Source organism: Panthera pardus, unplaced genomic scaffold (assembly GCF_024362965.1).
Source record: "Panthera pardus isolate Hobbes unplaced genomic scaffold, ASM2436296v1 HiC_scaffold_27, whole genome shotgun sequence".
In the NCBI taxonomy this organism is placed as follows: Eukaryota; Metazoa; Chordata; class Mammalia; order Carnivora; family Felidae; genus Panthera; species Panthera pardus.
Window position 1 is genome coordinate 101,109,801 of NW_026526843.1, and position 16,220 is coordinate 101,126,020.

Below are 16,220 nucleotides of genomic sequence, written 5' to 3' on the forward strand. Positions count from 1 at the left end.
CTTTTCCATTGGGCAATTGTTTGTGAAATCAACCTGGTTGATACTCCTATATTAACTTGGAAACAATCACTATCTCTAGTTGTAATTCTTGACCAGGCTAATAATGTTTTGAATTAATTGACTAGCTGGCAAATATGGAAGAATCTACTTGATGTATCTGACTGGCCAATTTTCCGTGAGTTGTGTTGGCTAATTTAAGATTCTGTGAAGAATATAATGATTGACAGATAAGCTTCCCTAAAGTAGCATTTATTTTGGAGATATATTACCTTTTACTGGTGAACTTGGCACTTCAACCTAATGTAGACTGATTGGAATTAACAATCACACAGCAAGCTACTAATGTCCACATTGAGAGGGGTATTTGCCCAATCAAATGCAGTTAATAATCTCTTGATAAATCACAAAATTGAAACTACACTTCATGTAATCTGAAGTAGAAGAAAATGAAAGGAACTCAGATCGTTGTTATCACTTAGATAAAGGTTTAGCAGTGCATATTTATCCAAACATTTCAATCTGACTCCTTTCTACCTGACATTGGAAGGGTATTTGTGAATGAGATCCATTCCTTTCAGGCCATAAAACTTAATGAATGAATAGTAGCTATCTAAAGACACTGGGTATTAGCATAGTGTTGTCTGCCCTAGAGTCAGCCTACATGAGTCAAATGCCTCTTCCACCACCTAATAGTTCATTGACCTTGGGCAAGTCTCTATACCTCTCTGAGTGTTAGTTTCTTTGTGTAATTGGAATAGAAATGGAACTTATTGCTTGGGGTATTTGGGAGTTTTGAATGAAATAATACATATAAAGAATTTAGCATGCTGCCTGGTACTTAGAAGAACCCTGCAAACGTTCAAAATTATTAGTATTAACCATTATTTCACTCACAGAATGAAACTTGGACAAATAGTTGGGGTATACCACCACTGTGAGGATGAGTGTGGACCACAGACATCATGTTGGAAACCGGGTTTTTAAAGACATTTGGAATCAGGTAAATAGAGTAGGTCACCAAGAGAGTTAAAGAGATCACAGGGGTGCCTGGGTGGCTCAGTTGGTTAAGCGTCCAACATTGGCTCAGGTCATGATCTTACAGTTCGTGGGCTCCAGCCCTGTGTCGAGTTCTGTCCTGATAGCTCTGAGCCTGCAGTCTGCTTTGGATTCTGTGTGTCTCTCCCGCTGCCCTTCCCCTGCTCATGCTCTCTCTCTTTCTCCCCAAAATAAATAAACACCTAAATAATTTAAAAAAAGACATCACAAGACTAATCTCACTGATCAGGGTCTATTTTTGCAGGTACAGACTTACAGATGCCTACAAAGATACGGAAACTACCTAAAGGTACTTCATTGCCTCTTAAGGTGGAAGTGGTAACATTCCCTTGTTGAGCCCAAATTATGCTCATTACATCTCCACTAGGCAATCAGTTGAGTTTGTTCCATTTATTTCTATTTAGCAAATGACTCCCACATGTTGTGACTTCAAACAACCATTTTATTTGCGTATTGTTTTGTGGCCAAGGAATTCAGGAAGGACTTGATTGATATATTTTCTCGGATCCACATGGTTACATGGTTTCACTGGAGGAGTTTGTACCAGGATGGGCCATTCAAACTTAGAGCCTTGGAGCTCCTTGTCTCTCACTGCCTCCATATGAATCTTATTCCCATGGCCTTTCATTTTGGCTTGGGTTTCTTGAAGACATGGCAGTCTCAGGGTAGTTGGAATCCTTATATAGCAGCTGACTTGCCCCAGGATCATGTTCTAAGAGGCAGGACATGGACTTTGTCGGTTTTTTTTAAATTTAAAGTTCTTACTTTGATTCCAAGTAGTCCATATAGTGTTATATTACTTTCAGGTATACAATACAGTGATTCAGCACTTCCATGCACCACCTGGTGCTGATCACAAGTGCACTCCTTAATCCCCATCACCTATTTCACAGGTAGAGCGCCACCTTTCTCTCCTATGGCAACTATCAATATGTTCTCTATAGTTAAGAGTCTGTTTCTCTCTCTCTTTCTCTCTCTCTCTCTCTCTCTGTCTCTCTCCTTTGTTTGCTTCTTTTGTTTCTTAAATTCCACATATGAGTGAAATCATATGGTATTTGTCTTTCTCTTATCTCACTTAGGATTATACTCTCTAGCTCCATCCGTATTGTTGCAAATGGCAAGATGTCATTCTTTTTTATGGCTGAATAATAGTCCACTATATATATATATATATATATATATATATATATATATATATATATATATATCACTATATATATCACTATATATATATATCACTATATATATCACTATATATATATATATATATATATATATATATATATTTCTTATTTTTCCATTATATTGATGGACATGGGCTGCTTCCATATCTTGGCTATTGTAAATAATGCTGCTACAAACATAGGAGTGCAGGTATCCCTTTCAATTAGTATTTTTACATTCTTTGGATAAACACCTAGTAGGGCAATTGCTAGATCATAGGGTAGTTCTATTTTTAACTTTTTTAGGAACCTTCATACTGTTTTCTAGAGTGGCTGCACCAGTTTCCATTCCCACCAACAGTGCCTGAGGGTTCATTTTTCTCCACATCCTCGCCAAAACCTGTTGTTTCTTGTGTTGTTGAGTTTAGCCATTCTGATAGGTGTGAGGTGATAGCTCATTGTGGTTTTGATTTTCATTTCCCTGGTGGTAAGTGATGATGAGAATCTTTTCATGTGTCTGTTGGCCATCTGGATGTCTTCTTTGGAGAAATGTCAATTCATGTCTTCTGCCCACTTTTAATTGGATTATTTCTTTTTGGGGTGTTGAGTTTTATAAGTTCTTTAAATATTTTGGATACTAACCCTTTATTGGATATATCATTTGCACATATCTTCTCCCATTCCGTAGGTTGCCTTTTAGTTTTGTTGATTATTTCCTTTGCTGTACAAAAGCTTCTTATTTTGAAGTAGTCTCCATAGTTTATTTTTGCTTTTGTTTCCCTTGCCTCAGGAGACAGATCTGGAAAGAAGTTGCTACAGCAGATGTCAAAGAAGTTACTGCCTGTGCTCTCTTCTATAATTTTTATGGTTTCAGGTCTTTCACCAATTTTTAATTTATTTTTGTGTATGATATAAGAAAATGGTCCAGGTTCTTTATTTTGCATGGTGCGTTCCTCTTTTCCCAACACCATTTGTTGTAGTGACTGTTCTTTTCCCATTTGATATTCTTTCCTGCCTTCTCAAATATTAATTGAACACATAGTTGTTGGTGCATTTGTGGGTTTCCTATTCTGTTCTATTGATCTATGTGCCTATCTCTGTGGCAGTACCATACTGTTTTTATTACTACAACCTTGTAATATAACTTGAAGTCCAGAATTGTGATACCTCAAGTTTTGCTTCTCCTTTTCAAGACTGATGTATCTTTGTGGTTCCCTATAAATTTTAGGATTGTTTTTTTCTAGTTGTGTGAAAAATGTGCTTGTTATTTTGATAGGGATTGCATTAAAGGTATAGATTGCTTTGGGTAGTAGAGGCATTTTAATGGTATTTGTTCTTTCAATCCATGAGCATGGAATGTCTTTCTATTTCTTTTTTTATTAAGTTTATTTATTTTTGAGAGAGAGAGAGAGAGAGAGAGAAAGTGGGAGAGGGCCAGAGAGAGGGAGAGAGAAAATCCCAAGCAGGCTCTGTGCTGACAGCAGAGAGCCCAATGCAGGGCGTGAACTCAGGAATCCTGAGATCATGACCTTAGCTGAAGTCAGATGCTCAACCGACTCAACCACTCAGATGGCCCTGTCTTTCCATTTCTTTGTGTCATCTTTGATTTCTTTCATCAGTGTTTTATCGTTTTCAGATTAAGGTCTTTCACCTCTTTGGCTAGGTTTATTCATAGATATCTTATTATTTTGGGTGCAGTTGTAAATGGGATTGTTTTCTTAATTTCTCTTTCTGCTGTTTCACTATTGGTGTATAGAAATGCAACAGATTTCTGTACATTGACTTTGTATCCTGCAACTTTACTGAATTCTTGTATCAGTTCTGGCAATTTTTTGGTGGAGTCTTTGGGGTTTTATATACAGAGTATCATGTCATTTGCAAAGAGCAAAAGTTTTTCTTCTTCCTTACCAGTGTGGATACCTTCTATTTCTTTGTGTTGTCTGATTGCTGTGGCTAGGTCTTCCAATACTATATTGAATAAAAGTGGTGAGAGTGAACATCGTTGTCTTATTCCTAATAGGGGATAAGCTCTCAGCTTTCCCCCACTGAAGATGATGTTAGCTGTGGGTTTTTCATAGATGGCCTTTATTATGTTGAGATATGTTCCCTCTAAACCTACTTCATTGAGGGTTATTTTTTTAAATCATGAATGGATGATTTTTGTCACATGATTTGTCACATGCTTTTTCAGCATCTATTGAAATGATCATATGGTTCTTATCCTTTCTCTTATTGATGAGATGTATTACGTTGATTGATTTGTGAATTTGAACCACCTTTGCAACCCAGGAATAAATCCCACTTGATCAGGTGAGCACATAGCCAGTTTTTTAATGCCTGTGCCCAGACTGCAATATGTCTGTGGTATTTTATTGTTCAGAGAAGTCAGGAACTTACCCAGATTCAAGGGAAGGGGTTACAGACCTCACCTCTCAATGGGATACAACCCAAGAATTTATAACCATCTTTTAATTCTAGCTTTATTGAGGCATAATTGAGAAATAAAATTGTATACATTTATTTTTTTAAATGTTTATTTATTTTTGAGATAGAGAGAGAGCATGAATGGGGGAGGAGCAGAGAGAGAGAGGGAGACACAGAATCTGAAGCAGGCTCCAGGCTCTGAGCTGTCAGCACAGAGCCCGACGCGGGGCTCGAACCCACGGACCATGAGATCATGACCTGAGCCGAAGTCGGACGCTTAACCGACTGAGCCACACAGGCGCCCCAAAATTGTATACATTTAAAGTGTAAATTGTGGGGCACCAGGGTGGCTCTGTCAGTTAAGTGTCCGACTTCGGCTCAGGTCATGATCTTGCAGTCCTTGAGTTCGAGCCCCGTGTTGGGATCTGTGCTGACAGCTCAGACCCCGGAGCCTGCTTCAGATTCTGTGTCTCCCTCTCTCTCTGCCCCTCCCAATCTCATGCTCTGTCTCTCAAAAATAAATAAATGTTAAAAAAATAAAGTGTACATTGTGATGATTTGATATAGGTATACTTTATGAAATATTTACCACAATGAAGTTGATGAACACATCACATAGTTACTTTTTTTGTGTGTATGGCGAGAAGGCTTATGGTCTATTCTCTCGGGAAATTTCAAGAATATAGTATAGTATTATTAACTATAGTCACTATGCTATTCAGTAGAGCCTGAGAATTCCTTTTCGTTTATTTATTTAGTCATTCATTCACTTATTCATTCATTTATTTTGCATAAATAGGTAGAGTGTTTATTACTTGAGGCCAATGGTCATGAAATGCCCTTCACTGGGTACCGTCATATGAGATAGGGAAGACATTCCAGCGGAAATTTGTTTAAGGTGGCAGCATTTTTATTTCTGTACATTGACATACAAATTTTCTCCAAAGGTACAACAGCTGTGACATCATGCAGATGTTTAGCTTTGAATGATAGATCAAAACTCTATTTAGGCTTGTGCAATGAATGAACACCTCCAGAAAAATCCCAGTTGACAGGTACAGTAACATGATTCTTACATAGAAACCTCAAATTTGGGGGTTGCAGAAAGGACAGAGGGAGGGAAGTATTCCCCACTAAACATAACACACTGTACTGCTTTTCCAAAAAACACCATACATTAAAGTGAGGTGTTCTTTAAAAGAGTTGAAGCCTGGGCTCCCCCAGAACGTGGGTGTTCATTCCTGTGCGCCACTTAGGGTTTGGGCGATGTGATGGTCACAGGGTTCATTTAAGGTTAATTTCTATTTTGGCTCTGAGAAGTGGTAATGTTTGAGTGCAATTACTTCCTTTATGGGGTTTATTTTTGCTCTCCTTCTGTTCTGTGGCCAAACCAACTTACCAGCCCCTTTCCCCCAGTTCCAAAGTGAAAATTGCTTTGCATAAATGGAAGTTTTTACCCTCTAACATTTCCACATTTCTCCCAGCCCCCAGCCCTTGGCAGCCACCCTTCTATAATCTGTTTCTATGAATTCACATTAAAAATATTCCTTATGCGGCGGTGCCTGGGTGACTCAGTTGGTTAAGCGTCTGACATCAGCTCAGGTCATGATCTAGCAGTTCACGAGTTCGGGCCCCATGTCAAGCTCTGTGCTGACAGCTCAGAGCCTGGAACCTGCTTTGGATTCTGTGTCTTCCTCTCTCTCTGCCCCTCTCCAGCTCGTGCTCCATCTCTGTCTCTCAAAAATAAATGTTAAAAGTGAAAAAAAAAATCCTTATGTGATACCATATGAACATTTGTGAAGTGGTATCTCACTGTGGTTTCAATTTGCATTTCTCTGATGATGAATGATGTTGAGTACCTTTTTATATACCTGTAGGCCATTTGTATGTTTTATTTGGAAAAATGTCTATTCAGGTCTTCTGTCCAGTTTTTAGACAGATTTTTAAAAAAATGTTTTGCTACCTAGGGGTATGAATTTCTTAAATATTGTAGATGTTAATCCTTTATCAGACATATGATCTGCATATACTTTCTGTCATTCCATAGTTTGCCTTTTCACTTTGTTGGTTGTTTCCTTTCCTTTGCTGTGCAGAAACTTTTTAGTTTGATGCAGCCCCACTTATTTGTTTTTGCTTTTGTTGCCTATGCCTTTGGTGTCAGATCCAGAAAAGATCCATGTCAAGACCCATTTAAGGAGACTTTTCTCCATGTTTTCTTCGAGGAGTTTTATGGTTTCAGGTTTATATTTAAGTCTTTAGTCCATTTTCCTTTAATTTTTGTGAACAGAGTAAGACAAGGGTCCAATTTCATTATTTTGCATGTGGATATCCAGTTTTCCCCAAATCATTAATTGAATAGACTTATTCTTTTCTTGGTGCCCTTGTCAAAGTTCAGTTGATCATATATACATGAGTTTATTCACAGGCTCTCTATTCTGTTTTACTGGTCCTTGTGTGTGTGCTTATGCCAGTAGCACACTGTTTTGATTACTGTAGATTTGTAATATAGTTTGAAATCAGGAAATATGATATCTCCAGTGTTGTTCTTCTTTCTCAAGATTGCTTTGGTTATTTGGCATCTTTTGTGGTTTCCTATGAATTTTGGGATTGTTTTTTCTATTTCTGTGAAAAATGTCATTTAAATTTTGATAAGGATTTCATTGAATCTGTAGATCACTTTGGGTTATACAGATGTTGTAATAATATTAATTCTTCAATTCCATGAACATGAGGTCTTTCCATTTATTTTTGTCTTCTTCAGTTTCTTTCATCGATGTCTTATAGTTTTCTGTGTACATACTGTTACCTCCTTGGTAAATTTATTCCTAAGTACTTTATTTTTTTTATGCTATTGTAAATGAGATTTAAAAAAAATTTTTTAAATGTTTATTTATTTTTCAGAGAGACAGAGACAGAATGAGAGTGGCTTAGGGGCAGAGAGAGAGGGAGACACAGAATCCAAAATAGGCTCCAGGCTCTGAGCTGTCAGCACAGAGCCCGACGCGGGGCCTGAACTCCTGAATTGCGAGATCATAACCTGAGCCCAAGTCGGACGCTCAACCGACTGAGCCACCAAGGCGCCCCGGGATTACTTTTTAAATTTCTCTTTAGTGTTAGATGTATAGATTTTTGTATGTTGATTTTCTTTCCTGCTGTAGCCATATTTGATCTTACAGAGTGACATATCTATATGAATATAGTTTTCTAAGCATTGTCAATTGTTTGTTTATTAATGAAGCATTGGCCTTTGGAATATAGAAGCTGACATCAGGATAATTATTTCTAAAGTTAAAATTGGCATCAAATCTCACATTTAAACTTGTAGGGGCACCTGGGTGGCTCAATTGGCTAAACGTCCAAATTTGACTGAAGTCATGATCTCGTGGATTGTGAGTTGGAGCCCCACATTGGGCTATCGTCTGTCAGCAAAGAGCCTTCTTTGAATCATCTGTCCCTCTCTCTCTGCCCTTCCCCCATGCTTGCTCTCTCTCTATTTCTCTCTCAAAATAAATAAACATTTTTGTAAAACTTATAGATGCTGAAAGCCTTCTTTGGTTTTAAGTTTCTTGGGTAGATTTCTTATTTGATTCAAGTGGTATACATAGATAAACTTTTTTGAATGAAATGGAGACATACAAAGGAATTTGCAGTTAAGTTCTCAGTAGCAGTTTTCAGTTCCATAAGATAAAATTGTCATAAATAATAGTAACTTCATTAAAACAAACAAATTTGTGAAAGTAAAATATATTCGGTAGCTAAAATATAGGTTCATAATAGAGATTGTTATCATTGGCTTATTATTTAAAAATAATTATTTCCATCCAGAGAACACGCATTTATAAGTCGCCTCATTATTAACATAAAAATTACTTACTGACCTAATTTATTCCTGTTATATGGCATCTATTTCCACTTGAGTCAGAAAATGTTTCATATATTTCTTGGTAATAAGAATTGTTCTGAGTTTTAGAATTTTCCACTTTATATTTCTGAATTTTACATGATATTGATTTATTTGCCTAATGCCACTTATGTATATGATTGGCAGCCTCTTAACAACTCTGGTCCTGCAATGAGGGATGCCAAAATTTCAACTTGTCTCTCTTCTGCTCAAAGAAATTAACATAGGTGATATTTAGCATAAGGTGTTCACCTGACCAATGCAAAAGGATATGAATGTTTTGATGCTTTGGTTGTATCTTTGTGTAACCCGAAAGTGGCAATCAAAGGCAAAGGATACTGACCAGGCAAAATTGTCACTGGATGCTGGCTGAAAGAAGAGCTAGTTTATTTCAGCGATTCAGCTCTACTGTTGCCTTGGGAACTTGAACTGATCACATCTCAGTGAACCTGAGTCTTCCTGGGCAGAGCTTTTCACCCTTTTAGGACATGTCTCCACAATCAGCCCCTGGTTTCTGGGCACTCTTATTAACCAGTATTCTTTTGCTCTTCAAATTCTTGATCATATTTTAGACTGGAGTATTGATTTGCAACCTTGCTTACATACTGTGATCACCTGGGGAGATTTAAGGAAACTTGATGCCAGGGCTTTACTGCAGAACAATTAAATTAGGATATGTGAAGATAGGACTCCAGGACATCAGGATTAAAAAAAACAACAACAAAAAACATCTAAGGTGATTACAATAAGCAGCAAAGGTAATAATATGTAAACCTTAAAATTTACCACTGGCAGGTTTATAACTCAAGGCTTTATTTATTTATTTATTTATTTATTTATTTAATTTATTTTTTAAATTAATGTTTATTTATTTTTAAGAGAGAGAGACAGAGAGGACAGGGCGGGGGTGGGGGGGTGGCACAGAAAGAGAGGGAGACACAGAATCCGAAGCAGGCTCCAGGCTCTTGAGCTGTCAGCACAGAGCCCAACACGGGGCTCGAACTCAAGAACTGTCAGATCATGACCTGAGTCGAAGTCAGACGCTTAACCGACTGAGCCACCCAGGCACCCCTGGACATGGCATTTTATATTTCCTAAATGATGCATGATACCTATTATGTTACTCAGTCTAAACTAGGGAGATATTTTTCATCATATTTTTAATTCTCTGTTTTGGTTATTATCAGTATTTTTGGAGAGCACATTTTTAAAGTAAAAAGAAACTATAAAAAGTGAAATCAAATACAAAAAATTTTAAAGACTATAAAAAGGGCAAACAATAAATTTGAATCAGGCTAAAAAATATGCATGACTATGTGAAATTGATAGTACAGTCACCCTGGGAACAAAAGAAAAGAATTAAAGTAACTTTTGATCAAGCACTCTGATTGTAGAAACTCAGTGCTGTATATTTTAACAACAGGAAGAGCTGCAAAATGTCTTGAACTTAATATTTTTATTGTGAATAGTGGAATTGATGTAGTAAATCTGCAACTATTCTATGTTTATTTTAGCACAAGCAAGTTAATAAATATATAGATGTTACTGGGAACCAGGATTATCTCTGTGGGAAAAAGAATGATACAAAGCTGAAGTAGAGGAAAGTGAGGAAAACCTAAGGTTATGATGTTTGAATAGGAGGCATCAGTCTTAAAAATTGTTTGAAACATTCCTAATTTTGAGGTGTCTGGGTGGTCCATTTGGTTAAGCATCCAACTCTTGATCTCAGTTCAGGTCTTGATCTCAGGGTCATGAGTTCAAGCCCCGTGTTAGACTCCGCATTGGGCCCCACTTTGGGCTCTGCATTAGGCATGGAGGCTACTTAAAAAAAATTTTAAAAATTAAATGTTCCTAACTTTGCTCATCGAAAAGTTTTGAAGCAATGTCATTCCAATAATATTCAACGCCTTGTTGTTCCTGAAGAGCTTTCTCCCTAAAAAGCACTAAGTCTCCTTGGAGAAGTTCCTGATTCTCAGTAAGGGGCAGGTGAAATATAAGATGAAGCCAGAAAACAAGAAGGTGGCTTTAAAATAATGGGACATTTCAAAAGGACATAGGATTTGAATAATTATTTGTCCAAAGTAGATTTACAAATGGCTAGTAAGCACTGGAAAATATGCTCAATGTTATTAATCATTAAGGAAATGCAAATAAAAAATGTAATGAGTTACCACTTCATACCCACCAGAATGACTAGAGTCTAAACAACAGAAAATAAGTGTTGATGATGATGTGGAGAAATTGAAATCTCATATATTGCTGGTGGCATGCACTGGTGCAGTCACTTTGGGAAACATTCTGACAGTCCCTCAAAAAGTTAAACATGAAGCTACTTACTATATGGAATTCAAATCAAAAGAGTCTAAAGCAAAAGTTCACATAAAAATGTGTATGGATGTTTATAGCAGCATTATTCGCAAAGGATAGAAAGCAAAAACAACCTAAATGTCCATCAATGGAGACATGGGTAAACAAACGTGATATATCTATACAATTGGATATTGTTAAGCCTTAAAAAGAAATTAAATACTGACATATGCTACAACATGCATAAACCTTGCAAACATCATGCTAAGTGAAAGAAGCCAGACATAAAAGGCTATATATTCTACAATACCCTTTATATGAAACACCCAGAATAGGCAAACTCATAAAGACAAAAAATAGATTAGTGCTTGTCAGGGGTGGGGTGAGGGGGTAATGGGGATGAGCGCATAATAAGTGTAGGGTTTCTCTCTGGGGTGATGAAAATGTTCTGGAGTTAGTGGTGATGGTTGTCGAACATCGTGAATATACTAAAAATCACTAAATAGTAACTTCAAAATAGTTAGAATGGTGATTTTTATGTTGTGTGAATTTTATCTCAATTAAAAAACCTATACAAGAAGAGCAAATGTCTTAGAACCAGACAGATCTGAGTTTGTATTCAGATTTTGTTGTGTCCTAGATGTGTGAACATTTGCCAAACACTCCATCTCTGTGTATGTTTCCGTCTATGTCATATGGGCATTAACGATCCCTAGCTCATACCTTGGGGGGGCACCTCATAAGGGGACCAGATATAACTTTCTGAAGTGCTTATAATAATATAAAATATGGGTCCCCCATATTTCCCCTGCCACCTCCCTTTAGAAGGTAAACCCTCTCACCTGTTAGTTGGGCATTGTGCAGGTATTGGCATAGTTGTTCATCCCATTTTCAAACATGTGCTTTGTTCCGTGTGACCACATCCTGCTTTTTTCTTGGAATTATGGTGTCATTTAGCAGATTCCTTTTTCTCTTTCCTGTTTTTAAGTTTGGAAGCTCTGGTTTAATCTTGTTTTTTTTTTTTTTAAAATGTTTACTTATTTATTTTGAGAGAGAGAGAAAGAGTGAGAGAGAGAGCATGAGCAGGGGAAGGGGCAGAAAACGAGGGACAGAGAGAATTCCCTGCTGAGCATGGAGCCTGACATGGGTCTCAGTCTCATAACCATGAGATCACAACCTGAGCTGAAATCAAGAGTCAGACGCTTAAGTGACTAAACCACCCAGGTGCCTCTAGAAGGTCTGGTTTGTATTCTGTCTGAAGACCACTTATTTTTTTAGGCCAGGTAGTTTCTCCCAGGGTAATCTTTCATATCTTATTTTCAACCATAGCATATAAGCCCAAACCTTCCATTTACTTTACTTCTGAGATCTGGGCCTAAGTATGCTATTGACTGGTAGGTATCTTCAAGTCAGCACCTCAAACTCAAGGTGTAACACCTGAAAATGGGCTTGACATTTTCTCCTACTTCATTTAACAAAAACCACTATCTACACAATTCCCAAGATAGAACCTGGAAAATTATCTTAGACACTTTGCTGTGAGTCAACATTATAAACTACCAGTCAAGTTTGCACGGTTTTCCTGTTGAATATAAAATATGTCTATCTCTATTTAGAGTTACCTAAAATAGTTACTTAAGTATTTTGGAAGACATATTACAACACCAAGGTTAAGAAGTTATACACTCTGAAAGTAAATAGAGATAAAAATTCTACTACTTTTGAGCCAGGCAATTTGGTTCTGTTGGCTAACCTACTTTAATTTCAATTTCCTTATCAGTAGAATAGGATAACCCTCACGACACAGTGTTTTGGGGAGGAATAAATGAGATAGTGCATATAAAACAATTAGCATGGCATGGTAGAGGTACATGGCAAGTAACCAGTTTAGGGAATCTTGTGCTGGTTAAGTTTGACCATTGCAGAAAATGTTCTGTCCTTATCCTTTTCTCTTGGTCTTAGATGTTCTGATACCTTATTTGTCATATGGGAGGGTGTTTCCTTCCATTCAGGGTGATTGGAGATGGTCCAGGTAAAGCCATAGCATAATAGAAGTCACAAAGCCCTCTGGCAAGACACAGGATACTTCCCAGGCAAAATGGTCAATAGATGCTGACTAGAGGAACAGCTAGTATATTCTAATGACTCATTTCTACCATTTTCCTGGAAACATGAACAGATCTCATCTCACAGAGCCTAAGTCTTCCTGGGCAGAGATTGTCCCCCTTTAGGACATGCCCCTACTATCAGCTACTGGTTTCTGGGGAATATTAAGCAGTATTCTGCTTCTCATCACATTCCTGATCTAATTTCAGAGTGGAGTAATGATTTTCAAACTTGCTTCCATATTATGGTCATCTGGGGGAGATTTAAGGAATCCTGATGCCTGGACTTTACTGCAAAAACAATTATATCAGGATCTCTGAATGTGGGACTGCATGACATCAGTATTTTTTAAGCCCCTAAGGTGATTGATTCCAATGTGCAGCGTAGGTTTTAACTGCCAATCTAGAGTCTTGCAACATGAAAATGTGGTCTGTGACAAGCAACATTGACATCAACTGGGAGATTTTTAGAAATGCAGAATTTTGGCCTTGTCTAGACCTGCTGAATCAGAATCTACAATTTAACAAGATAACTGAGTGATTTGTATTTGAGAAGCACTGGTTTAGAACAATGATTCTCAATTTGGGCTGCACATTAATATTAGTTGTAAGATCAGATGTTAGAATAGACTTAAGAAGACAGGGAAATATAAGTCAATAAAAAGGGCCAAAGGGAAGTAGGGTCAGGAGAGAGAGAGGGAGACATTCTACCAATTGATGCAAATACTATGTCTGGGTATGTTAGTGGGCGTAGAAAATCACATTTAATATTTACCTGTCAGTTTTAATTTTTGGTAGCCAACCTTCAAGAAGATCCATACATCTTAGTATTCAGGCCCTTGTATAGTCCCTTCTGACACTTAATCAGAGCAGGTTTAGTATGACCAGTAGAATGTGGTGGAAATAATGCTGCCAATTTCAAGCTTAGGTAATAAAAATTAGCCTCTTGGCTCCCTTGCTCTGGGAAAAGCCAGATGTCATACCCAAGCAAGCCCATGGAAAATGTGGAGAAGAACTGGGCCCTCTTTCAAATTGCTAGCCATGTGAGTAAATAAGCCATCTGACAGGTGAACCTACCAGTTACTGTCGAGCCTTCAGGTGACTGCAGCCCTAGCCGGTATCTAACTGCAAGTGCATGAGAAACCCTGAACAAGAAAGGCCCATTAGGACCCTGACCAAATATTTTGTCTACAGTAATCATGAGCATAATCAATGATTGTTTTGCACCACTGTGTTTTGGAGTGATTTGTATTATACCATTAGATAATTGGAATAGGGTTTTGTACCTCCAAGTGGAGTGCTGCTATAACAAAACCTTAAAATGTGGCAGTGGATTTGGAACCAGAAGACAGAATTTGGAAGACCCTTGAAGAGATTTTTATGGCCCTGAGGGAGGCTGTCAGTGAGACCCAGGAGAAAGTGAGTAAAATATTGCTAGAAATTAGAAGAAAGACGTTCCTTTCTTTCAACAAGGATCCTTGTTATTAGTGGTAAAAAAAAACTTAGCGCCACCACCTCTAATAACATGGAAAGCTGCAAATGACAATGAATTGAGTGATCTAGCTCAAGAGATTTCCAGAAATACTGTTGAAGGTATCATTTGGCTTTAAAAAAACTGGTTATTGTAAAATACAAAAGGAGAGAGTTGAACTGAAGGAAGTACTATTATAAAAGAGCCAGAAATTATTAGGTTTAAAAAATGTTTCTTAGCTCAAGATTCCCCAAGATTCTTAACTTAAGAAAAGGTTTTGGGGCAGAGTATATCTAAAGTGGGAATATAAGACACGTTCAGACCTCAGAAAGATCTAAGGCGGAGTCTTTGAGGACCAGTCAGTCTCTCTGTTAAACATAGGGCTAAGAGTCTAACAATCTTTAGGGCATTATACCTATCCAAAGTAGAGAGGGCTCGTTTCACTGAGATTTGTGAGTGTGGCTTTTGTTGGGTAGATTATATCTTGATTCACAAGACATTTACAATGTTTTTAAAAGAATTATATCACTTTGGACTGAAAGGGATGGAGAAAGTACTAAATGAAATGAAAAGAGACCAGAGAGACAATTTGATCTCCAAATATCTATAACTAGGAAACAAGGTGCAAAAACTATCAATATGCAGACAGAGGGTACATTTTTTTTGTATATCGAAAAGGAAGGATGACTCAGAGGCTGGAACTCAGGACTTAGAGGGCAGAGCCAAGAACTATTCCCTAAAGTAGGACTGAGTCCTTACTTTAAAAACAAAACAAAACAAAACAAAACAAAACAAAACAAAACTAGCAACATGTGCCTGGATAAATATCAGAATTGCTACGGACCTGTGCCTCTCCTGTGTCTCCAATTTCCCCCATTTTCCCACCCATTTTTAAACTAAATGACCTATAGTGACTATTTCATATTCGTCCAGTCATTGCACATTGGGTGTGTAGGAAAGCAAATAAATTGTTTATAGTTTGTAGGGCCTCAAACTGAGAGAAACAATAATGGAGGATCTATACTTGAACCATGCCTGAAGAGTGTCATCCATACCTGGTCCTAATCTGAATAATGACATTCTGTACATTGAGTCTGGCTCTGATACCATAATGGGACCTCTTTGGGCAAGATATGAATGTATATTGCATGTGAGAGGGTTATAAAATATTATGGCCAGACGGTTCACTGTGGCAGATGGCTACACCTATATATACATACTTTCTATATGCTCTTCTTACAACGTGACTGACATACTTTCCACAAAGAGGTGGAAGAGTATTCCTTCTGCATGTATCTGGCCAGGAGCTGGTAACTGCTCCACCCAATTGATATGGTAGAAGTAATGCTGTGTGACTTTCAAGACTGAGTCAGAAAATATTACAGCTAATCCTGGTTATCTCTCACTTTTGGGATGTTTGTCCTTGGACCTCAGCTTCCATGATGTGAGAAAGTCCAAACTAGCCCATGTGGAGAGACCACATGAAGAGCCCAAATGCAGAACTGAGTCTCCCAACCAACAGCATCCAATACCACCACATCTTTGAGTGAGGGAGTCTTCAGATGATAGCATTTGAGTTGAGACCAATCTGGCACCTTCAGCCTCCACATTATAAAGGCAAGACAAACTCTCCTCTTGTTCTCCATCTAGATTCCTGGCCCATAAATTCTTGAATATAATAAATGGGTGTTTTTTCCCACAATGCTCTCGGGTGATTTGTTACACAATCATAATAATTGGAATACAGTTCTTAACAGTTTGTTTCTTTTGGGAATCTGGAAGTGAGACTATAG